Consider the following 27,340-nt stretch of genomic DNA (forward strand, 5'->3'; position numbering starts at 1 on the left):
TAAAAGGAGAGCGAGGCAAGAAATAGAGGTTCCAAGTCAAAATAAAAACCAACAATCCAAATCTCTGAAAAAGAGAGGAGGTGTGCAGGAGAGAAGTTCGTGGCGGATTCACATCACTGACGCCTAAAAAACAAAATGAGGCAGCAATTCTGCGTCGCGCGGATTCGACAAGTACAGCACGATTAGCCCTTCTGAAACGGACGCTTAAACCTGTCGCCGTAAGAGAAGACGTCAAGTTCGTGGGGATGCATTTGGCCCATAATAATGTCCACATAGTCCACAGCTGTCATGATGCCTTCGATTACTACCACAGTTTCCATGAAAGACCAGGTGAATGTCCCCTAGAGCACTGTATTGAATCCATCCATCTGCACTCGTGGCACGGTGCACGTCTCGAGCAATCATTCGCCAGGATGACGGCTTATCTGGACATAGCGATCGACCTGGTGTAACAAAAAACGTCATTCATCTGGCCAGACGACAGATTTCCACTGATCCATGGTCTAATCTCGATAATCCTGTGCCCACTACAATCGTAACTGATTTTGTTGTTTGACCATCATGGGAGCACGTAGGGGTCGCCTACTGCAGAACACCGAATTCAGCACTGTACGCCAAACGGAACCAACTTACGCTGGGGAAAAAAAAAATGGTTCCAGTTCTGGCGCTCACGCATAAATCTGGTTCTGTATAGCATCTCGTCGACATCTGCGGTACTCAGTGAGCAGCTGCACTTTAATTGAGGCTTATAACCACCCAGTACTTTCATCACCGTGTCACACGCCCACAATGCCACCAGCTGGCACTCATTGTCTTGGTGGGCAGTGTGATCATTAGGATTTTGCGCATCAGCTGTGTCTGTCTAACATAAAAAGAGAGGAAAAAATGTTGAGGTTTAATTCAGCTGGAGGCATCTCCCGTGATATCAGCAAGGGAACCATCCAGACATTGCGTAAAGCTGTTTGGGGAGCTATGGAACGTCTAAATTTGGAAAATCGAATATGCTTTGCAACAACGTCCGCCAAGACACAAGACCACTGTGTCAGCCAGCGTAGCCCCTTTTCAGATATGTGTAGCCAGGTTGTGCGTATTTGATAGTGCAATAGTTATCTTTTTTATGATATTCATGCCCTACATTTCCTACATTTTACGAAAGCACATAGCGCTAATTCAGATGCACTTAAATGATGATAGCCTGAAAGTGAGAAAGTAAATAGACCAGTCTGGATATGAAAGTCACATCATGTATCACTGTAGCGATGAGTAACACAGAGCCCGCAGCTGCCTGAACAGTTCAGGAAATACTACCTTCAATTCAGAGCGTCGGAAGTCCATCGGAAGTACCTTCTTTACTAATCAAAATTCGCGTGCTAAATAGTCCCCCCCCCCTCCCCCCTCCAACGAGAATGTCACTCCGTTAACAAGTACACTGCAATGAATTGTAGAAACCCTTAAATGTGTTCTCAGTCTTTCAGTTGTCGGAAATTACACTAATCAAAAATTGCCCTACTCTTGCTATAGTGGTAATTCGATGACAATGATGGATGCCAAAGGTCTTTCGTGTACGAACGATTGCTGCTGACTTTGCTTATTTGCAATACACGTGGTAGCTGACCCTGCTTTCGGTAAAATAAACGAAGAGATTTGAACAACGATTCGGCCGAATCCCTTTGCCCTTTGCCTCAGTGTACCAGTGCTGAAGGTAAACTAAAGCTTTCTTGTTATTTTGCAACTGAGGGATCCCTCGTATTTTATTAAAGAAAAATGCTGAAAGAATCCTCCACCAGCCACAATACATGTGGAAAAACTTTCATGGTCTCACCAAGACCAGATCTGAGCTGAGGGATACATTCCAGAGATACATTTGTTCTCATATAGCTCGTCTGTAGTTTTTGCATATTCCCATGTAGCCGATCCGGGTGCAGAGTGGGAACATGTTATTCCACTTACAGAACTCATCCTACTAAAATCCACTAACAGAACAAAACACAAAATAATCAATAGCATTCATTATTTTACAGGCTGACACAGTGCTGAACTTCCGTTAATCCATTACATTAACACCCTACCTTCAACCCCTACTCTCTACCAACATTAACTCTCTTCCACCTTTGTTTTCTCTCCCGCGCATCCTTTACGCGCCTCTCCCTCACCGGGACCGATGACCATGGCAGTCTGGTCCCTTTAATCCCCCAAACCAACCAACCAACCAACCTCTCCCTCACCCCTCGCCAGGCACAATGTTCTCATACACGAACACACCGACATCCGCAGGGTGTGTGATCATTATCTCAATTCTACTGCTATTCATTTATACAACAAAAGTACTTAAAAAACTGTAAAACATAAGACACATACTAAAATATTATCGTCAACTTTCTTTCGTTTCCCATCTTTTCTGGTTACTTCAAAATCCATGCAGTTTTGTTCTGTCTTCGTAACTAAATGAAAGGCAATAATTTTTTTCCACATGCGTTTCGTTTCTTTTACTTATGAAGCATCTTCAGTGGCCTGTAATACATATTTATTTTTACATGCAGTGTATTAAATGCATTACGTAATAGTTACAACTACGTTATTATGTTTCGTTTTCTCTTGTTAGTGTCTCGTTTTTCAGATTAAAAACAACGCCTGGAGCACAAGTTGTGGGAGGTTAAGTTATCGTAATTTAACCTCGGGAAACCAGCGCTGCAAATGTTTCTAACCTGAAAAACAAGAGACTAACAAGAGGAAACATAACATAGTAACATGTTTCTAACTACTGCATAATACATTTGATATATATAAAAACAAACATATATTACAGGCCACTGAAGATGCTTCCCAAATTAAAGAAGCGAAAGACATAGGGCAATAAACAAATTGCCTTTCATTTAGTTGCAAAGACGGAACATGCCTCCACAAAATATTAAGTTTTCACCTTACGTTGCAGACAGAGGCGCAGGGTGTCCGGTAACTGTAGGCATTGCCTATCTGTGTTACGTTAACATAATTTAATTCACCTGAAGAAGGAGAGATAATGCTTCGAAACATGTAGTAGGAAGTTAAAGAAACGTCGGCAGTGACACTTGTTGTGCATACAATGGACATCCTCTGTAGCTTACGACAGATCATTAACATTAAATGGAGTTGAAATATTTTCTGTAAACAGTGCTGTACAGCTTCAACGTACTTAAAGAACGGCTTCACGAAACCAATAAAAGCTGCTGTAATGTTTCACTTAGCAACAACCAGTTTCGGTCAAGCAACTGTGTAATGTTGTTACATTAATTTGCTATGCTGATATCGGTGCTAATTGACAATGAAAGTGGGTTAAAAGCTGTGAGCTGTCTGGGAAGAAGTTAACCGTGGATTACTGGGCAACTGTTTCATCAGATATTTAGTCTAGGTTTACCAAGCAGACTAACATTTATGATAATCTTTTAATAGTCATACAAAGCCGGTAATATATATATATATAAAAAAAGAGAATTTAAATAAAAAGAAAGAAATCAGTTTATATTTGGAAATTTATTTTATGATTGTTCATTGAAACTTCAGCATATTATATGTGAGTTATAACTGAGCTGGTGCCTTATTTACGATTGAATAATGTGAGATTGTAATCTTACGGAACACATAAAATATGGAGCCAAAACTGGGAGACTGCATACAACACTACATTCATAAAATAACACACGAAGAACATTGAAACATAAGCAAGAAGAAATTAACCACAACCAACAGATTCAGTTTTTACCCAAAGAAATTACGTTCATACCACAATCCTGTCCGTCATGTAATTACCACACACTGGTATACTAAATTCATATTAACTCTTTGTAAAATCTTCCCAAAAGGAATAGCTGAAGGCTACTTTGATGATTACACCACATGCTCCACGTGGTCAACTTGGTTTACAGAAAGCGTATAACTCCACAGTAATTTTGATAATTAAAATAAATTCGATCGAAAAGCAATTGACAAAAGAAAAACCTTGAACTGGTTACTAACGTCTTACTATTAACCTGATGGGTCAAACAGTTATATAAGCACGTGGTACTGGTCTCGCAAAGTACACTCCACGTGGGTTGAACATAAAGAAAAGCATAAAGAAAAGTTGCTATATTGTAAAATATTGTCAAGACGAGACGTTATAATCACACAAGCATTCACATTTAAGATTGATGAACTTAGTTAGAGTTACTGATCAACACGTGGTTCCACTTTACTCGCAAAGTAATGACAAAGCAACTACCCCAAAATAATCTGAACTTCACACGAGAATTAAACTACGCTGCAATTTAAGATAACCTTAGATATTTTAGAGCTAAACCCGAGATAAAGATGATTAAATTTTCAGTTAGGCTGAACTTAACAAATCCATTGTCCTATGGACTTAGCAGACACGCGCTTAGCCGGAGATCTTACCACTTCAGACGCTCGCCACCGCCAGACTGCAACTGCCTACTGCCCAGCGCGCTTCCTGAGGGTAGCTCACAAAGACCAACGGAAGTGGCCAGAGGGGCAGCTTCCTATACCAACATGACAACGGACGGACAGGACCATACTAAGGATAGAAACCTCTCTGCTTTAAGAAAGCGTAGCTACCTGTTCCGACGTTGGTCCTACTGTTCTCTAGCAGACAGCCTTGTCTGCTACCCTCAAGCATGCAACTACAAACACATTTGATCATTCATCCTCTCACACAGAAGGGAAGGGGGATGACAGTATCTTATCATATACAGTATATAACAGAAAGCGGATGTAGGTTCCGTATGAGACTGTGTGACATGAAATTACATATAAACTGTGTTTTAAAGTGTAGTAGTGTGACAGATCGTTCTTGTTTACGTGTAAAAGTAACACGTTCCACTACTCAGTCTCCTCCCAGATAGTCAGAAACGCCACAGTAAATTTAGAAGAGGAATTTACTCCATAAATGACAACAGATTTAAGAAATTAAACATGAAAGGAATCCAACAGAGACCTTTCATAACCCCAACGCTCCGGGAAAAGACTGTGCAGGGAATTTTCTGGCCATGCTAGGACATTCCCAAGCAGGCTTCTCACACTCTACTTAAACCAAAAGTGTAAAGAAAAAGCAAAAGGTCACCAGCTACTTGCTAAAACAATAATTTCAACAAATCTTTAAAATCTACTAATTTCAAACAGAAAAAAAAAGAACACAATCTGTGACACCTATTTAAAAGATAGTGTAGACCTAATTCGGTCAGCAAGTAAAAACAATGGTTCCCGTGTCATTAATATGAAAACAATTTCTGGTTGTTACCCTTATGGAGTTCACCAGTATTTGCTCATTGCAAGAGCCAACTGATCACAGGCAAATTTATGACTGTTTATTAACAAGCAAAATTTATGAAAATACCAAAGGTGCCACAGCAATTAAAAACGAACATGAAATAACATCGGTATTATAAAGCAGAACATTACAATGCATAATCCGCAAAAGCAAAAATTGATAAGAAAAAAAAACATGTTTTACAAAGTGGTTATCGCAAAAAAAATTCTATATCTTATAAAACTAATAATTTGTAGAATTAACATAACTATGTGGCATTAATTTAATCACTCTACTATATTTCAGTTAGTTAGCAAACAATGAGCACTGTGTCATTATACCGAAAATACAATTAATTATGTGATTGTTACCCTTAAGGGGTTCCTCACTATAAATATGCCCCATGCAAAGGCTAATTGATCACAGTCCAATGAGAATGAATAGCAATCTGACTGATAAACTATGCAATGCCACATGAATGAATTTACGAAACAAAATAACACAAATCTAATACATCACACAAGAACAAACATTGATCAATAAAACAGTACAATAGTCAATATCTAATAAAAAACACCAATAAATAAAACACCTGCAAAATACAAGAGTCAAAGTCTAAACTAAACAATAAATAGAACACCTGCAAAATACGAGAGTCAAAGTCTAAAAAAAAATTAATAAATAGAACACCTGCAAAATACGAGAGTCAAAGTCTAAAAAAAATTAATAAATAGAACACCTGCAAAATACAAGAGTCAGTCTAGTAAACACCAATAAATCGAATCCCTGCAAAACACACGAGTCAAAGTTTCTGTGACAGAAACACACGTATATGCATTGAACTAAGAACCGTATAATCACTGTTCACTGATACACTCACTAGTTCCACTGTTCCGAGGCACAATATGAGGGGAGGGGAAGGGGGTGCGTCGCCGCAGCTGTCAGTAGGGATTTTTGTCCATCTGTTGCGTGCAATCCCGCCGTCTCTGCCCTCTCATGAAGTTTCTCTTGGTGGTCTGTGTCACGTACATCTCGATTTGGTTCCATGTTTGTGTTGTCAAATTCGTGCGGTATCCTCGATTGACAAGCCAGGTTGATTTTCCTGGGCAAGGATGGCACTTAGTGGCTCTTCTTTTGTGCCACCCTTAGCGACCAGAGAACATCGAACCATGATTTACTGTCGCTTGACAGTGGGCATCCGTCAGGAGATGTTGATAGGCGTCGTTGAAGACTGCCAGTTTCTCTGGACAGATGTGTCAAAAGGCTCCACGCCCCTTGTGTTGTTTCTCCGCGGCCGTCTCGTCACGGTCGCGTGCGTGTGGTGCGTTGCCAGCAGATGGATTTCCGCGCGGTGGACCGCTCGCCCATCTCAGGTCATCGCCTCGAGGAAGGGTCGCCCGGGGCGGCCGCCCATTAGCTCCAGGTACAAGGGAAAGTGTTTGCCGCGTACCCTTCTTTTGTTGTCGGCCGCGCTCCCGAAGTGGCCTGGCTGACAGCGTGTCCTGCTGGGAAACCCGCCAGTTTACAACTAGTCCGGCTGCTCCCGCTGTCTCGTAAGAGTTTAGCCGGTTCGCTTTCACGTTCTCAACTGCATTCACAGAAAATTTTTCATCATCCTTATGTGATTACAAAATGTCATACATAATACCACTTCGTATTATCTTTCACCATTTTTAAGAACAAAAGTGAGACTTAATTTTTTTTTAATAAAAAAAATTAGATGAATCGACAATATAAAATAAAATTTAAATGACTTGACAATGTAAAAGAATAAAAATGAAATGACTTTACAATGTAAAAAAAATAAGAATTAAATGAACTGACAATATAATATTTAAATCCACATCACTAATGTGGTTCACTTACGTTTTAATAAATCCAATGCTACTTATTAATTCACTAAAATGAATAGGATTATGCCTTGTGCAAGTATAGGTCAGGACAGCATAGGGTTTACATGTTATTTACACACACATACATGCACACCTGTTGTCTATTCTACAAACTAACTACCCATAAACATGCATTACTCAATATTCTACTTCTATCCACTACTAGTTAAGCCAATAAGCTACTTCAATGCTATTTCAACACCGTGTATATACCACTACAACATTGTTCTAATTCGTCCTCTTCTTGACGCTCGCGGCATACGTCTTGTCACATGATAAATATCGAGAAACTTTCCTTAAACATCCACAGTAAAAAGAACAATGGTTATTTACACGCCAAAACATTTATACCAGTTAACACACCTGATAAGAGACTCGCAATTATACATTTATCATACTCATATATTCACACATAAAACAGTAAGAAAATTTCATCTAAAATTACGTTATCACAAGAATTAATCACACAGATGGCTCTGAGAAGGGTACAAATATTTTAATTATACAGGTTATACTACATTTTCTTACCCATTTCGTCCCTTCTTTAAGTTACCTTTCGCTTCCAAATCAGTTATTTCGCCTGTGGTGGTTATTCTGGACTCATTTCTCATGAATGGCAAAATTGTGGTCACCTCTATTCTGTAAAACAGTTTCATCTTAACATGTTGAACTCACAACAGACACAAAAGATCCGAATCCTCCTGTAGTTTAAATGACAAATGTTTTGCTTCATTCTTATTACCTTAAACCAAGCTTTCCTTCGGTCCCATAATCAAAATTATTTAATCATCCTCTACCTTCAAGAGGGAAATTTCCTCAGTACAAATCATATAGGCTGCAGTGCATCCCGCACCAGCAAAAACAGTAAGCTGTAATGCTCACAGCATCAGCAAAACACATAAACGTCGCTTTTCTGGGACAAGTATTAACGCAGAATAAGTTTTCCAGGCTTTGGCTCAACATCAATCATGACTACAGAAAGGATCCATATTTCTGTTCCATTCTCCATTTGCTGAAAAACTGCTCGTATTTGACTACCACAATAATATTTCAGGACCACGTAAATTACACGAACCACAATTCTTCTTTCACCTTGAAGGGAATCAATATACTTACGAAATCCACAGACAGCACTTTACGTACTCAGCTATAAAGAACAAAAAAGACATATATCATCAATATTAACATATCATCGCATATCGGGAAGCCAATGGTTAAACAATCGTATTATCGCGTCCTGTTTTCAAGATTCCAGATTTACTCATTCCTTTCTCAGAGTTCTCCTGTCTTAAAATATTCATACAGCACGCATACTATAGTAAGAGATCCTCATTTATACTGACAGATATAGAATAGTAATAGATAGATAGTAGCACTGAAAGCAGAAAATCGGAAACAAGGCTACTAACAGCTGGGGACCTGGGTTTGCCAGACCCATAATACCCACAGATCGGATATTCCCCTGAGTTTGCATTAATTCAACACAGATCTTGCTTCTCTCAGGAGCGGCTCTTTTCAATTTACACACACAAAAAAAAAACAGCATTTCACTCGTTCACAAGGAAACCTTTTATCTTTACGTTTGAATCAAACTAAATCCTAATTGCACAAGGAGGAAAAAAAATTAAAACACCACTTCAATCCATCACATGGAAACATCTTTATCATAAATTTTTATCAACATATTATTCAAAATGCATACGTCACAAATTTAAACTAATCAATTGTTTCTCCTCACCGTCCTCTCTACTTCTCACTGTCCTTTCTGCTTATTTGCCATGTCGCTCATTTGTTCCGATTGGGCGCCTTCTGCGCTGATCGTTAGTCATTGCCGGTTTTGCTCATTTCTATTTGCTGGATTATGTCTAGGGTTAGCCGGCCGAATTTCCACATCATGAGGTGCTCCGCCTACAGTCCTATTCCCACCGTGTTCACCGTGATATCGATTCTGGTTGCCGTACCTGTAGCGTTCACGATCTTGTCCACGTCCTCTATCATTTCCGTTGTTCCACCTGTGTTCGCGACTGTTACCCCAGTTTCTATACGGCCTGTCCCGATTATTGTTCCGTTCGCGTCGCGACGACCAATCACGCCGTTGATTAGTAATACGGCCACGACTGCGGTCGCGCTGCTGTGCCCCGTAATAACTTTGTGCCTGATTAGGCGGGCATTCTGCTGTATTATAGTCCAACTCTTGGAGAAGCGTCTTAAACGTTTCCACGTCCTCTTTGCATCGTCCCGCAAGAATGACGTGCCGCAAGTGCATCGGCAATTTGGTGATGCATATCCTAATTAGTTCCGCAGGCCCGTATGGGTCGTATAGGAATTGATTTGCCTGCAGCATGTGGTCGAATAGGCGTGCAGGGCTGCCGAAACCAGACTGGTTCAAATTTGGAAGCATAATTATGCCATGTTTGACCCTATCTTGTGCCGCTTCCGACCAATAGGCGGACAGAAAGGCTTGTCGAAACTCCCGAGTGGAGTTGCAGTGACGCGCTGCCGACCTCATGCGAATCGCCGGTTCGCCTTCCAAATAGCCACACATATATTCTATCTTATGTGAACTTGCCCAGTCGGGAGGAAGACAGAACTCAAATTGCTCGAGCCATGCTCGTGGATGTATTCCTTTTTGCGAATTTCGGAATATCTCAAACTTTCTCACCGTAAGGAAATGTTTGAAATCAAATCCCCGCATTTCCTCCTGGCGAGGCCCTTGAATGTTTCTATTATTCTCATGTCTGCCCCTCAAATTACATTCTTCCCTGTCGTCAAAATCTCCCTCGTGGCCGGAGTCCCTCTCTGCACTGTTCGTACGGCTATTTTTAATGCTATTGACGAGTACGGAATCACACGCCATGCGGTTTTCCAGATGCGCCACGCGTTCTTGTAATTCGCCTGTTACAGCCTTGTGTTGCCTGTTCACTTCGAATTGTCCCTTCTGAAATCTCAGAAGCGAACGCACTTCTTCGGTCTCTGCGGCCGCTACCGGTGTAGTATTGTTCTCGCTTTCCGTCAGCTTCATCATGGCTACAGTGTCCGCTAATGCCGCAATCTTATCATCAATTTGTCTCTTGTCCTCCGCCCCAGTCTGCTTCAACTGTTCTATTTGCTGTTCCAACGCGTGGATCGCTAAACTGTTGTCCGCTATTGTGTTGCTAACGGACGTGGGACAATGCGTTTCCGCCTCTTGGACCCTCGAGAGTACCTGCTGGTGTTCCCTTTGGCATTCTTCCCTCAGCTCTTGGAAATTCCTAAGTAGCCGTTCTTCGCTTTCTTTAGATTCGGTATCGCCCCTCCGCTTGCTCTGTTCTAAAGCTTGCAGACGATCATCGATTTGTTCAAATGTACGGCCTAATTCTTTCATAATATCACTTTTTATCTCACTTGCCAGATTGTTTATTCTTTGTGAGATATCATCGGACACTCTCTGCATCGACTTGTCGACTTTATTTGTCTGCTGGTTTAGTTTTTCGTCTATTTGTTCGCCTAGCTCTCGGATCGATTTTTCAGAATTATGGGTCATTTGTTCGCCTAGCTCGCGGATCGATTTTTCGGATGATTCTTTTTGTTCTCGGAACGATTTTTTAAATGATTCTTTATTTTGTTGCAATAAGGCTTTCATGAGTTCTGCCAAATCAATTTGGTTAGTTGGAGGCAAATTAATTTGTGTCTCTGATGTGAGCCCGTTCGTCCTGTCTTGCATTTCGTCTGAAGTATTCCCCATTGCATTTTCGGAACCGCCCGACGCGTTAACATTCGAAATTAAATTATCCCCTTGGTCCATGTTGCTTAGGTTGTCGGACCGCTTACTTTTAGTTTGGTTACGTGTCTGCATTAGTGCAATTTATAACCGGTATGCGACACAATAATCAAAATAAATGTGTCTCACAAAAATTACGATAGTCACACGAAAGATACCCAACCTAGTACGCACTTTTTCACACGCAAAACAAAATTTTATCTTAGATCGAAACAGTGGAATTTACAAGCGAGAATAAAAAAAACACAGACATATAAAACACACAAATATAAAAAACACAACAAGACAAACAAGGCAACGCCGATCAACAACGCCGTGAATCTTTTGAAAGTCTGCTCGAAAACAACGCAGAAGTTGTTTGAGCGCTGTAGGGAAAAAATTAAGATTATAACACGCTCGCAATCTAACGTTTCAGAGATTCCAGAGTCTAGCGGAATCACAGAACAGGGTCGCCATGTGTAATGTTGTTACATTAATTTGCTATGCTGATATCGGTGCTAATTGACAATGAAAGTGGGTTAAAAGCTGTGAGCTGTCTGGGAAGAAGTTAACCGTGGATTACTGGGCAACTGTTTCATCAGATATTTAGTCTAGGTTTACCAAGCAGACTAACATTTATGATAATCTTTTAATAGTCATACAAAGCCGGTAATATATATATATATAAAAAAAGAGAATTTAAATAAAAAGAAAGAAATCAGTTTATATTTGGAAATTTATTTTATGATTGTTCATTGAAACTTCAGCATATTATATGTGAGTTATAACTGAGCTGGTGCCTTATTTACGATTGAATAATGTGAGATTGTAATCTTACGGAACACATAAAATATGGAGCCAAAACTGGGAGACTGCATACAACACTACATTCATAAAATAACACACGAAGAACATTGAAACATAAGCAAGAAGAAATTAACCACAACCAACAGATTCAGTTTTTACCCAAAGAAATTACGTTCATACCACAATCCTGTCCGTCATGTAATTACCACACACTGGTATACTAAATTCATATTAACTCTTTGTAAAATCTTCCCAAAAGGAATAGCTGAAGGCTACTTTGATGATTACACCACATGCTCCACGTGGTCAACTTGGTTTACAGAAAGCGTATAACTCCACAGTAATTTTGATAATTAAAATAAATTCGATCGAAAAGCAATTGACAAAAGAAAAACCTTGAACTGGTTACTAACGTCTTACTATTAACCTGATGGGTCAAACAGTTATATAAGCACGTGGTACTGGTCTCGCAAAGTACACTCCACGTGGGTTGAACATAAAGAAAAGCATAAAGAAAAGTTGCTATATTGTAAAATATTGTCAAGACGAGACGTTATAATCACACAAGCATTCACATTTAAGATTGATGAACTTAGTTAGAGTTACTGATCAACACGTGGTTCCACTTTACTCGCAAAGTAATGACAAAGCAACTACCCCAAAATAATCTGAACTTCACACGAGAATTAAACTACGCTGCAATTTAAGATAACCTTAGATATTTTAGAGCTAAACCCGAGATAAAGATGATTAAATTTTCAGTTAGGCTGAACTTAACAAATCCATTGTCCTATGGACTTAGCAGACACGCGCTTAGCCGGAGATCTTACCACTTCAGACGCTCGCCACCGCCAGACTGCAACTGCCTACTGCCCAGCGCGCTTCCTGAGGGTAGCTCACAAAGACCAACGGAAGTGGCCAGAGGGGCAGCTTCCTATACCAACATGACAACGGACGGACAGGACCATACTAAGGATAGAAACCTCTCTGCTTTAAGAAAGCGTAGCTACCTGTTCCGACGTTGGTCCTACTGTTCTCTAGCAGACAGCCTTGTCTGCTACCCTCAAGCATGCAACTACAAACACATTTGATCATTCATCCTCTCACACAGAAGGGAAGGGGGATGACAGTATCTTATCATATACAGTATATAACAGAAAGCGGATGTAGGTTCCGTATGAGACTGTGTGACATGAAATTACATATAAACTGTGTTTTAAAGTGTAGTAGTGTGACAGATCGTTCTTGTTTACGTGTAAAAGTAACACGTTCCACTACTCAGTCTCCTCCCAGATAGTCAGAAACGCCACAGTAAATTTAGAAGAGGAATTTACTCCATAAATGACAACAGATTTAAGAAATTAAACATGAAAGGAATCCAACAGAGACCTTTCAACTGTCTTAAAGTTGGGTAGCCAAGTAGCGCGCATTTGCAAGTACTATAGACTGTTCTTTTAGGGCCTTGATCCATTTTGCAGAGCTTCATTGTTCCATTAGTTGCCGATATTTTCACGGTACCTCGACTGATGTTTTTTATAGCTTTTGGCGTCTCAAACAATGACAGTTTGATTGCTGCCTCACAGTATATTGCATACCTTTAAGTCGTACCTTTCGTGATACTAGTCAGTACTGGACGTGTTGGTGAACATGATTTGTACATACATACTGCGTTAAATGGTGCGCCGTTGTAATACCATCTTTACAATTACCACTGCTCGCATCATTTCATGAAAACTGTTCGCCTCTTGTTTCATCCCTATGAATTAATTAATAGACCAATTCTCTAACTTATATTTAAACAGTTCGTAGTGTAAACTGATTCTTCCGTCAGTTCTTGGTAGAACAACATAACAAAAAATGAAAATCACAGTAGTGCGTATGTTCTACAGCATTAATTTATTTAGTCAACCAGTTTTCGGTTTACAAGGCCATCACCAGACCTTAACATACTTTCGTCGTCAAAGAAGTTAAAATGTTTGTAAACAGCATTGGAAAAGATGTTCCTAATTTAGAATGACACAACAACGCCATTAAACGTCATTAAACGCTTTTAAATTTCAATTACTACCAAAGCTGAGTGGATAACGCGAAATTACGGCCGTCGGCATAAGCCCTAAAATGGGGAATTTTCATAAATCTAAGGGTGGTTGACGCTATCTGACTATATCTTCCTGAACATTGGTCAACTGCATCTAACTTAAGATATTGAAGGTACCAAAAGGGAACACTAATTAGTTAAATACTCAAATTTATTCACGAACACTTCCGTCAACGACATGCAAATTCATCTATGAGAGTCGTGACAATTCTGTTTCCAGACTCATGAGTAAATTTAAGTGGACAATAGCGTTACTTGCCCACTTAACAGTTTACTACTTGCCCACTTAAGAATTTACACTCTAATAAAGTACAACAATAATTCCATTTGACATAATCTCGCAAATTCCTGACTGAAACAGTGTCCGGAAGTAGGTGACTATCCCCAAAAGTCCTCACACTGTACACATGCAGTGAACTTGAGTCAGGCGATCGTCGAGGATTCCGCAAGTGTGAAATCGAATTGAACTCCCCTGCCACTGCTGTGAATTATGCTTACCTCGCGGACGGCTGTGTTGCGCCGTGGAGTACCCTGTAGAAGTGTCGATCCCCCTTGAAGACGAAGTAGTCAGCACCCTGTCGTAAGTCGAAGCCGTTACAGACGCAACCGCGATGTAACGCGAAGTCGTCGTGCATAGCTACCGTCCACGGACTCGATACGGACACCAAGATAACGCAATCACCCCAACGACTAAACGCCTAGTGCCTTTCTTGCGGCACTTGCTTACGCCCTGCTCATTCCTTCTTGTGAAACAGTGCTGGTTTCCAATTGTAAATTAAGAAGAACTGCTGTCCATTAACGAGGGTTCACTACAACTAGAGAACCGCGCCTAAAATCGCGCAACTCCTTCAGACGCCAGTCACAACAAGAACATCTCCCCTACTATAAAAAAACATTTACTTCAGAACGGTGGTCTTAACGTCACGCTATTACGACAGTCGGGCGTTCTTCCGCCTGCGCCGTTGGCCTTGTACCTCAGGGTTCGAGAAATAAACCAAGAGCTGCCACGAGGCTAGCCTTTGTTTCCTGTAGCCCACGCTTTCTACATCTACATCTAAATCTACATTTATACTCCGCAAGCCACCCAACGGTGTGTGGCGGAGGGCACTTTACGTGCCACTGTCATTACCTCCCTTTCCTGTTCCAGTCGCGTATGGTTCGCGGGAAGAACGACTGTCTGAACGCCTCCATGCCCGCTCTAATCTCTCTAATTTTACATTCGTGATCTCCTCGGGAGGTATAAGTAGGGGGAAGCAATATATTCGATACCTCATCCAGAAACGCACCCTCTCGAAACCTGGACAGCAAGCTACACCGCGATGCAGAGCACCTCTCTTGCAGAGTCTGCCACTTGAGTTTGTTAAACATCTCCGTAACGCTATCACGGTTACCAAATAACCCTGTGACGAAACGCGCCGCTCTTCTTTGGATCTTCTCTATCTCCTCCGTCAACCCGATCTGGTACGGATCCCACACTGATGAGCAATACTCAAGTATAGGTCGAACGAGTGTTTTGTAAGTCATCTCCTTTGTTCATGAACTACATTTTCTAACGACTCTCCCAATGAATCCCAACCTGGTACCCGCCTTACCAACAATTAATTTTATATGATCATTCCACTTCAAATCGTTCCGCACTCATATTCCCAGATATTTTACAGAAGTAACTGCTACCAGTGTTTGTTCCACTATCATATAATCATACAATAAAGGATCCTTCTTTCTATGTATTCGCAATACATTACATTTGTCTATGTTAAGGGTCAGTTGCCACTCCCTGCTCCAAGTGCCTATCCGCTGCAGATCTTCCTGCATTTCGCTACAATTTTCTAATGCTGCAACTTCTCTGTATACTACAGCATCATCCGCGAAAAGCCGCATGGGACTTCCGACACTATCTACTAGGTCCACAGTCGGTGGATGGCTATGTTCGGAGGAAGTCTGCAAAACAGGGAAAAGAGCCCCAGCCTGCTACACTCGGCGTCGCGCTTTTATCTGACTGGACTGACTAGACATTTGGCAAGTCTCGTTTGGTCGTCTCAGTCTCAGCTCGCCATTTTAATTCCAACACGCTGTTTAGTCACACGCGCCCCGGAAACTTTCATAAACCAATGAACATATCACTGTGTTAATGAAGAAAAAAAAATGACAATTTCAGGGATCACCGTCCACCCACTCACCAAGATCCCATCTCATCAGTAAACGTTCTCATGACGATTTACCCTGCTGACAATCTCTGAACTGCAAATCACACTCTAATTTTGATGAAAATGGCATGCAGAATTGGCTGCTGCGTTTTCGTGTGTTGGTAAAACATCACATGGAATCAGCAGAAGTAAGCAGTCGTGATGTTCAAATTACAACCAGTAGTCCAGCTAGAGCCATGACTGTGAGTTTCTGCAATTGGTGCCAAGTGGCGTTTGAGGAGGTATAAGTAGCGACACCATTGAACAGTAGGTGACTGAAAACAAGTAATGGAACAACCCTGGAATGGGTTATAACGTCTATTTCGCTCCAGACTCCAGCGCCCATCATCTCTACCTTCTCTGGTTTCGGTTCTTGAGGAAGAAAGGGCTGCCTCTTATCCATACAGATTATGACACGTCACTGTAAGTGTCCCCTACGCAGTTCAGTTCCTCATAAAAGCAAAGGGTGGATACAAACCATATTAATGTCCACTAATAGGTGTCGGATATTTTGATGTGAGAGTATATAGGTTGCTACTTAGCGGCGTTCTTATGGTTAAGAACAGCATATAGGTGCCCCAAGTCATCCCAAATAAATTTGCTATCTTTAGGACCTCATTTCTTCCGTAATGATAAAAGAGTTACAAGAAAGGCTAAAGAAACTTGCTTGATATATGTTTTGCTTCAGGACAACAAGTTACCTGAAGTGTTCAAGGTAAGTGGGACACGCCGTACATGTCGGAATGGAAACTTCTGCGGTCATAGGAGCAATACACAATTCATACAAGCTGCAGACACACTTGCAAGAGGTTAATACTTGCGTGAGGTACGTAGCACACATGATAAATATACACTAACGTTCTCTATTTGATCTAAGGTCTGGGAAAATTAGTTATTTATTTAATTTATTTATTTAATATGATCAGATTAGGGCCATCAGACCCTCTCTTGCAGCGTGCCATGGTTTCACACATGTTGTTGTTGTTGTTGTCGTCAGCCCAGAGACTGGTTTGATGCAGCTCTCCATGCTACTCTATCCTGTGCAAGCTTCTTCATCTCCCAGTACCTACTGCAACCTACATCCTTCTGAATCTGTTTAGTGTATCCATCTACGATTTTTACCCTCCACGCTTTCCTCCAATACTAAATTGGTGATCCCTTGATGTGTCAGAATATGCCCTACCAACCGATCCCTTCTTCTATTCAAGTTGTGCCACAAACTCCTCTTCTCTCCAATTCTGTTCAATACCTCCTCATTAGTTATGTGATCTACCATCTAATCTTCAGCATTCTGCTGTAACACTACATTTCGAAAGCTTCTATTCTCTTCTTGTCTAAACTATTTATCGCCCACGTTTCACTTCCATACAAGGCTATACTCCATACAAATACTTTCATAAGCGCCTTCCTGGCACTTAAATCTATACTCGATGTTAACAAATTTCTCTTCTTCAGAAACGCTTTCCTTGCCATTGCCTGTGTACATTTTATATCCTCTCTACTTCGACCATCATCAGTTATCTTACTCCCCAAATAGCAAAACTCATTTACTACTTTAAGCGTCTCATTTCGTAATCTAATTCCCGCAGCATCACCCGATTTAATTCGACTACATTCCATTATCCTCGTTATGCTTTTGTTGATGTTCATCATATATCCTCTTTTTTTAGACACTGTGCATTCCGTTCCAGGTCCTTTGCTGTCTCTGGCAGAATTACAGTGTCATCGGCAAACCTCAGACTTTCTGTTTCTTCTCCATGGATTTTAATTCCTACCCCGAATTTTACCTTTGTTTCCTTCACTGCTTGCTCAATATACAGATTGAATAACATCAGGGATGGGCTACAACCCTGTCTCACTCCTTTCCCAACCATTCCTTCCCTTTCATGCCCCTCGACTCTTATAACTGCCATCTGGTTTCTGTACAAATTGTAAATAGCCTTTCGTTCCCTGTATTTTACCCCTGCCACCTTCAGAATTTGATCTTTTTAAACTGTAGTTACCAAAGAAATGACAATTTTAATGTGATGGATAGGTTTAAAATGATTTTTGTGTCTATAGAGACAATGTGAGTTAGTAATACTAACTCTGCAGCGATATAGTTAACATAAGCTGTACTTCTGCTATTGCTGCTGCTGTCACTAATAATAATAATAATGATAATAGTAACAATAATGATAGTGATAGATACATGACGAATTTATTATATGCCCAAAATAGATGTTTTTCTGTTATAACGAGTTCTGGAAAAGGAAATTTAAAGAGACAGCACCAGCTGAGAATAATGGAAAGTGAGTAAGGTCTGGTTGGAAAGGAGGACGTATAGAGGCAAAGAGCGCGTGCAGGGAGAGTGATAGTCACTATTGTTGCTTCTGCAGATATGTGATTAAATGTCCTCTGAAGCAGGAGATGTTGTTCAGTTCTCTAATATAACGCGGGAGGTTATTCCAGAATCGAGAAAGGGGCTGAACGATGGAGTGCGAGAGAAAGGATTTTTCTCTGATGGGAACAATTGTTTTTGCTATGTTGTTCAAAAAAAGAATGTTAAGGCCGAGGACAGATATGAGGGACAGTGTACGTTGGTGAGACGGTAGAGAAGACGTTGATAAGAAAGCAGAGAAGACAGACGATACGGAAATCCCTCCGCTTGGCTGCACCCAGCCAGGGTAGCTCTGCATATGATGGTGAAATATGATCGAAGAGAGGTACAACACAGGCGTTGACAACTTGTTCCGGGCCCCGTGAGCTTTCCAGAGAAAGACCTTGCTTGGACACGAGAGACCGAAAATAGCAGAGGGTACGAAATATTACATCGAATATTACGCGAGGTATTACGCAACAAAATATCACTGATGATAAGAATTTCATTTCGGGTTATTTCGGGGCACCTACGCGCTATTCTTAGAGCTAAGAACGCCGATACGTCACTCAGGCAGCGAGATAGACCGGCCAGTGGGGAGCCGGCGCTCGTAAACTCGGCGCCTGCAAGAAATGGGAAAGCAGCCCTCGCAGAAAAGCAAGTGGGGAGAGCGCGGTGCGCCGTTTATCCCGGGATGGGAGTGTACGGACCTCGTATTGATCGCACGCCAGTTGAGCCGTGCTGGGGTCTGCCGGCAGAGGGTTGGGGGCGGGTTGGGGGTGGGGGTGCAGTGGGCTGTGGGGCTGTGCCCGCGCGCTGTGGCGGGGGAGGGGGAGAGGGGGAGGTGCAGCGCGCACGTGGAGGGTCGCGTGCCGGCCGCGCGCCCGCTACCTGCCACACCGCACCTGCTGCGCTCGCCGAGCCTGCACATACACCTGTTACAAAACAGCCCCGCACCCAACAGGTACCGGATATGGTAACCAGTGGGTACAATAAATGAGCGTGCGTGAAATTCCTGGGGATGCAAGTGGGTGCCAAACTGAGGTGGCTCCAGCCCTTCAGTAAGTTAGCCAAAAACCTCATTTCTGCCTGCTTTGTGCTTACGAATCTCTCTCACGGTATTGGTCTCCAGACAGGGTTGATGGCATCCTTTGCTGAATACTGTCCTAAGCCAACATATTCTGGGGCAACGAAGGTAAAGTCAAAAGGATATGTATTCTACAGACAGCTGCAGCAAGCATATTATGTATGGTTGATAACCGAACCCCTTGCTGAATTGTCTGCAGGAATTATGAGAGTCTTATAGTGCCATGTCAATACACTTATTCCCTAATGGTAAATATTAGTCACACACTTTAACAGAACACTCTGGTCTCTTTAGAGTGCTAGAAATGCTGTGTTACTGGTAACAGACAAGGATGTGACACACCATTGCGTGGCAGCGAAGTGGAGTATGTGTGTCAGTCAGTGTTATGGAGTTAGTATAGCTAGATGAGAGGACATGACAGAATGATAGAAAGGAGCCGTCGTGTTTGGAAATACCCATGACCATACAGTGCATGAATTTAGTCTGTTTGTTGGTGTATCAACATGAACTGTCAAACATGGTTCAAAAATGGTTCAAATGGCTCTAAGCGCTATGGGACTTAACATCTGAGGTCATCAGTCCCATATTATTTTATTTAGCGTATGGCTAATACAGACATATCATGATATTACATATACATATGTACATATTGACACACAAGAAACTTAAGTATGTCTTTACAACTGAATATCCAGTCCTTCAATCCAGCGCACTGCATCTGGAGTTGCTAGCAGGAAGTCCTCTTTGGCGCCGTGATAGGCTCGAATCCTGCATTCACTGACAATGTGGTGAACAGTCTGGTATGGGGCCCCGCAGTCACAAGCTGGATCAGGCAGCTTGTTCCACTTAAAGAGAGAATCCCTGCATCGCCCATGGCTGGTACGGATTCTGTTGAGAGTAGACCACGTCTTGCGTGGTAAGTCGAATCCACTTGGAAGTTTAGCACCTGAGAAGATGTTATGCAGGTGCACATCCGTCATTGCTTCCCACCGACCTTTCCATTCTTCAAGAGGTTTGAAATTCTTAGCAACCATGTCAGCAGCATCGCACAGAGTTGGATGACGTGATTTCAGTCTCTTGCGATTTAAAAGTGGCAGGTCGCTATGCACGGGTAGGTTAGAATTCCTGGAGATCTTGTGGAATTCTCTCATAAGGGCAGTACATCTGCGTAGATCAGGAGGCATTATACCGGTTAACAGTGGAAGCCAATAAACTGGAGTAGATCTGATTGTGCCAGATATTATGCGCATTGTCGTATTCAGCTGGGTATCAACAAGCCTTGTATGATGACTATTCATCCAAACAGGTGCACAATACTCAGCACTTGAGTATACCAAGCCCAGAGCTGAAGTTCGCAGGGTGGTTGCTGAAGATCCCCAGGTAGTTCCGCATAGCTTATGGAGGATGTTGTTTCGAGTCCTCAGCTTTTGAGCTAAGTTAAGAAGGTGTTGTTTGAAGCATAGTGTTCGATCCAGGATGACACCAAGATATTTTGGGTTCCAGTTGTGATGAAGAATTCTGCCTCTGAAACTTACCTCCAGTTTTATGTTCGCCAACTGGTTATTTAGATGGAAGCAACACACTTCTGTTTTACTCACACTGGGTTGGAGTCTCCAGATTTTGAAGTAATTGTCTAATGCAGACAGGTCATTGGCTAAAATCTCTTCTGTTGTCTTCATTTCCTGGTGTTTGACGGCTAGAGCCAGGTCATCGGCATAGCAGTATTTTCTGGACGAAGTGTCAGGTAGATCATATAGATATAGGTTGAACAGTAAGGGTGAGAGAACTTATCCTTGAGGCAATCCGTTGTTCAGCTTCCTCTCCTTACTTATGTTGCTTCCAGTGATTACCTGGAACTTCCGATCACTTAGCATGCTGTTAATCAGCCGAACCATTGTTCTGCAGGGTATGATGCGGAGAAATTTGTAGATAAGGCCCTCCCTCCACACAGTGTCGAAGGCGGCAGTTAGATCAACAAATGCCACTGATGTTTTCTGCTTCATTTGGTATCCTGACTCTATGAAGGATGTGAGAGACAATACTTGGTCGCAGCAGCTACGCCCTGGTCTGAAGCCTGCCTGATCAACTGGAACGTTCTCTAAGATAGCGCTACTTATTCTGTTATATATTAGCCTTTCAAAAAGCTTGTAGCAGCAGCTGAGTAGGGAAATGGGGCGATAGTTTTCTACCCTGTTGCTGGGTTTGCCAGGTTTCAGAACAGATATTATCTTCACCTTTTTAAACTCAGATGGAAGTTGACCAGTCAGTCCCATAGACTTAGAACTACTTAAACCTAACCTAACCTAAGGACATCACACACATCCATGCCTGAGGCAGGATTCGAACCTGCGACCGTAGCAGGAGCGCGGTTCCGGACTAAAGCGCCTAGAACTGCTGGGACACAGCGGCCGGCTTGTTAGACATATCAACAAGAAATTGTGTTCAGCTTGTAGCTATCTAAGACGGTGTAACAACGGCAGTAAAAAGATTTAAAGGGCAGGGGCAGTATTGGTATGTGTCATACCTTGCCTACGACAATCGGTTTCAAACCTGTCAAGAACTGCTGCTGGCAGTGAACGCAGTAGGTGCATTTCGACCAATTTCCGAGAGAACGTTGGGATGGGAACTGTATGTAATGGACATTTCGAGTCTGAAACTCAAAAAACACCATTGTTCACAGCAGCACATACTCTGACGTGACAGACGTCATAGGATAGCGATATGCTCATGTACAAATGGCGATAGTATTGCGCACACAAGATATAAAAGAGCAGTGCATTGGCAGAACTCTCATTTGTTCTCATGTGATTCATGTGAAAAGGTTTCCGACGGGATTATGGCCGCACGACGGGAGCATTACTTGGAGCCACACACATGAGGCATTCCATTTTGCAAATCGTTATGGAATTCAATATTCGGAGACGCACAGTGTCAAGACTGTACCGAGAATACCAAATGTCATGTATCACCTTTCAGCACGGACAACACAGTGGCAGACGGCTTCACTTAACGACTGAAAGCAGCGATATTTTCTTAGAGTTGTCATTACTAACAGACAAAAATCACTGTGTGGAATAACCGCGGGAATCAATGTAGGACGTACGACGGACGTATCCGTTAGGGAAATGGGGCGAAATTTGCCGTTAGCAACAGACGACTGACGCTAGTGCCTTTGCTAACATCACAACATTACCTGCAAGCCCTCTTGTGGGCTAGTGACCATATCGGTTGGACCCTAGAGACCTAGAAAATAATGAGGTGATCGGACGAGCCTCAATTTCTGTTGGTTAAGGTTGAAGATAGTTTCGAGCGTGGCGCAGACACCACTAAGCCACAGAGCCAAGTTGTCAACAAGGAAATGTGCAAGCTAGTGATGGCCCCATAATGGCGTGGGCAGTGTTTACATGGAGTGGATTGGGCCCTCTGGTCTATCTGAATCGACCATTGGCTGGAAATGGTAATGTTCGGCAACTCCAAAATCATCTGCAGCCATTTATGGACTTTTATGTCACGCCATGTAACCAGGTCACAGTTGTTCACGATTGGTGTGAAGATCATTCAGGAAAGTTCGAGTGAATGATTCGGCCGCGCATATCAGCCGTCATGAATCCCATCGAAAATTTATGGGACGTAATCTAAAGGTCAGTTTGCGCAGAAAATCCAGCACCAGCAACACTTTGGTAATTCAGACGGCTACAGAGGCAGCTTGGCTCAGGGTTTCTGCCGGGGTTTCCAACGACTTGTAGAGTCCTTGCCATGTGGAGCTGCTCAACTACACAAGGCAAAAGGAGATCCGACACGATATTAGGAGGTACCCCGTGGCTTTTCTCACCTCAGTGTATTAGGGGCGCAGTACCTTAGTGAGGACTGCTAAGCTCTTTATATTGCCAGCATGGCAAGCTTCATTACGATATTGTGCCCGTAGTATTAGGGACATGGCATTCATTCTAACACTAAAGGCAACGTAATATTTGAAAGGAGACTCTGGCTTTAGAGCATTGAAGACCGTCTAAAATTGGCACCAGCTGACCATGTGACTCTTCATCACGTGTCATGGCAGTCAAGTAGTCTATACACGCCAGTCAGTTGCATGGAACCAGTCCAGAAATATGGGTCGACGTGACAGAATGGCAGAAAGGAGCTATCGTGTTTGGAGGTGCTTATGACCGCACACTGAACGAAATTTCCCCTCTTGTTGGTGTATCAACGCGGACTGTCCTACGTGTCTACAAGGAATGAGAGCCATGCAACACTGTGAATGAACAGTAGTCGTAAAAAGGTCCTAACGAATAGGGACAGCCTTTTCGATGACAATTAGCTTCAAATCCGTCAGGAACATTGCTGCTGGCGCGTCTCAGCCAATTTTCGAGACAAAATTGCGAAGCGAACTGCATGTATTGGACGCTGGGAGTCATGTAATTCGAAATAATTCGCAAAAGATCGTTGTTCATAACGGCACATAAGCTACTCGTTTTCATTGGGTCAAACAAAACAGATGCTGGACAGTAATGTGGAGACGTGTAATGTAGTCCGACAAGTTATGATTTGCCTGTTTTTCAAATGGCACAAGGCGGCGAACGTTCCGAACAGACGATCCTTAAACACGCAATGTTTGTCGAGTGTGCAGTTCACACACAATGCTTTGGAAGAGTTGTTCGTACCATTACGTGAACCCACTCTTTCAGGTTATTATGAATAGGAATTCAATCCTAAGGGATCGAGTTCCATTCCCGGCTGGGTCGGAGATTTTCTCCGCTCAGGGACTGGTTGTTGTGTTGACCAAATCATCATCATTTCATCCCTATCGACGCGCAAGTCGCCGAAGTGGCGTCAAATCGAAATACTTGCACCCGGCGAGCGGTCTACCCGACGGGAGGCCCTAGTCACACGACATTTACATTTTATGAAGAGGAATGAGAATATTCATTTCAACATTGTTGGTGGCGCTGTCTTCTACATCTTCCCATCTTCCAAGATGAAAACAACTGTGTTTGCAGTGCTGCACACGTATGTTCATGTTTTGACAAACACACAGACAAGCCACCGTACCTTGACTGGTCCGCTAAGCAAAACTTTTTCACTCTCGCACATAATGTCTGAGATTATTTGGAAAACCAGGTGGACTGAAGCAATGAACATCCTGGCAGTTTGGTAGCTCTATGGGATCCAATCATCGATGAACAGTGTCAGATGGATGTGGCGCAATTGCAGAAACTAGTGGACCCACCTAATCGCTGAATTGTGATCATTAACAAGACAAGAGGCGGCGTTAGGCGGTATTACCGCATGTCGCCTGGGGTGTATTTGTAAAGTTAATAACCGAGCGTCTTGAGGTAGCCTTTTCATGGACCTTTAAAGTTCAGATTTTAGCTAATCTTTAATAAACGCTTGGATCAATCTCCAACATGAAAGGGATAATATGAAACTATTCCAATACACAGCCAAATATTTTATAATACGTCTTTCACAAAATACATAGTGTAGTGGATATAAGTGCAGGCATTTCTGTTGGTGACTGAGTACCGAATGCTGAACAACATTACATAGTATTTACGTCATTCGCAGACTAATAATTATAGCTTTTACAAGTCATATGTTTTTAGATAGGGTAGTACCTTCACATACACGTGGCACAAGCAAGCCATTAATGTTTATTTACCCCTCCACAACAGACAAGGTGTTGAAGGGTGGATGAATGGACACTAAATGGTTAGTCTGTACTGATAGGTGTGGTCCACTTAGATGTGCAGTTAGGACTGTGCGGTAAACACCAGGTAATAAAATTTGTGACGTATTTGTGGGAAGATCGTTTGACGCAGAGAAAAAACAACAAACACACTGATGTGTGTGCATATTAAGGTACCACGTATAAAAAATTCTGCACTTACATCTTTACACCCTGTATATTTGACGTAGTTGTTTTACAGCGTTATATAGACTGTACACTCACTAAACAACACAGTTTGAAATGCGTCAGCCAAATTTCTTGTCGTCCTATCATAAGTAATAACGATAATTTCCTCCTCCATTTTCCATGTAACTATTTATTTGGATGTTATTGATGTAATGAGTTGCATATAATAGGGGATGTGGATGACCCATGTAACAGGCGGTGTGGGTAGCCATTTATGTTTCGCGGGCAGGATGTCATCATAGGGAAAGAATGAATTCTAAACGGAAGCCGCCAGGACAATGGGCTGTGCACTGACTCATCTGCAATTCCAAGTCTTTAGAAGCTATTGGTTGGTAAATGATGTTAAAAAATCGTTTTATGAGTCGCTGTCTCTGTTAGAACATCTCAATGGTAATTTTTTCTCTGAAAACTCTTCCGAGAAATTCTGAGGATGTTGTGCTGAGCAAAAAAGACCTCCCTCACTTTTTCCTTTTTGTGGGGGAGGAATAGCGTCATACAGACTTAAGACCACGCAAACAACGAAATTCTGCCTCATGGCAAAGCATCTCATTGACTAGATTAAAAATATCTACTAGGTGGAAGGGTGGAACTGTGTATCTTAAAATTTAATTCTATAATCATTAGAGAGCATTTCTATTGCTGGAGGAAGGATTGCGTGTACTTTTTGCGAGAAACTACGGAGCAGAGAGGCAATGTAAAATTTTCAAAACACTTGGGCTTGATTGGTAGACATGAACGGAGACATGCTGATGCTGGTAACAGGCAATAGCGGACGCAGGTATTGCCATTCTGAGTCGTCATTCTGGTGAGCAGAGTTTACAGTGAGGGTTTTCACGGGAGAAGAAGGAGTTCGTGTTTCCTCTTCGGTTCTTTTAAAATTCATTACATAATATGATTTGATATTACATCTTGTAGTAGATTGCTCATCCATGACTGAACAGCTGTAAGTATATGCTCTCGAGATCAATACCGTCGAATCCGCCCGGCGGATAAACGACGAGGGCCGGTGTGCCATCGAGCCTGGATGTTGTTTTTATGCAGTTTTCCACACCCCACTAGGTGAATACCGGGCTGGTCCCCATGTCCCACCTCAGTTACACGACTCGCAGGCATTTGAAAACGTACGCACTATTTTTTGGCTTACATTAGAGGTATACAGCTAGGGTACACTATTTCCTTCCTGGGGGTAGCGGGTGGTGACAGGAAGGGCATCAAGCTGCCCTCTGGCACTAACATTGCCTTATCCATAGAACAGGGCCGACCCTGCATTGAAGTGGGACAAAGGCACAAGAAAATGATGACGATGACTCGAAATCAGTGCCGTGTTTCCAGGCATGATCGGAGTAATTATTACAGCCCCAACACCGATTATGCATTTCAGGAGAGGACCTGTTGAGATGATTGTCACTCTTACCTTGTCCATTCCTTGCGGGGCTGTCTTGCTATTGTATTAGTAAGTTACATTAAAGTGAAGAAGAGAAATTTGTTAACATCAAGTATTGATTTAAGTGTCAGGAAGTCGTTTCTGAAAGTATTTGTATGGATTGTAGCCATGTATGGAAGTGAAACATGGACGATAAATAGTTTAGACAAGAAGAGAATAGAAGCTTTCGAAATGTGGTGCTACAGAAGAATGCTGAAGATTAGATGGGTAGATCACATAACTAATGAGGAGGTATTGAATAGAATTGGGGAGAAGAGGAGTTTGTGGCACAACTTGACTAGAAGAAGGGATCGGTTGGTAGGACATGTTCTGAGGCATCAAGGGATCACCAATTTAGTACTGGAGGGCAAGGTGGAGGGTAAAAATCGTGGAGGGAGACCAAGAGATGAATACACTAAGCAGATTCAGAAGGATGTAGGCTGCAGTAGGTACTGGGAGATGAAGAAGCTTGCACAGGATAGAGTAGCGTGGAGAGCTGCATCAAACCAGTCTCAGGACTGAAGACCACAACAACAACAACATTAAACTGTACT

The sequence above is a fragment of the Schistocerca serialis genome, chromosome 1 (genome assembly GCF_023864345.2).
Source record: "Schistocerca serialis cubense isolate TAMUIC-IGC-003099 chromosome 1, iqSchSeri2.2, whole genome shotgun sequence".
NCBI classification, from domain to species: Eukaryota; Metazoa; Arthropoda; class Insecta; order Orthoptera; family Acrididae; genus Schistocerca; species Schistocerca serialis.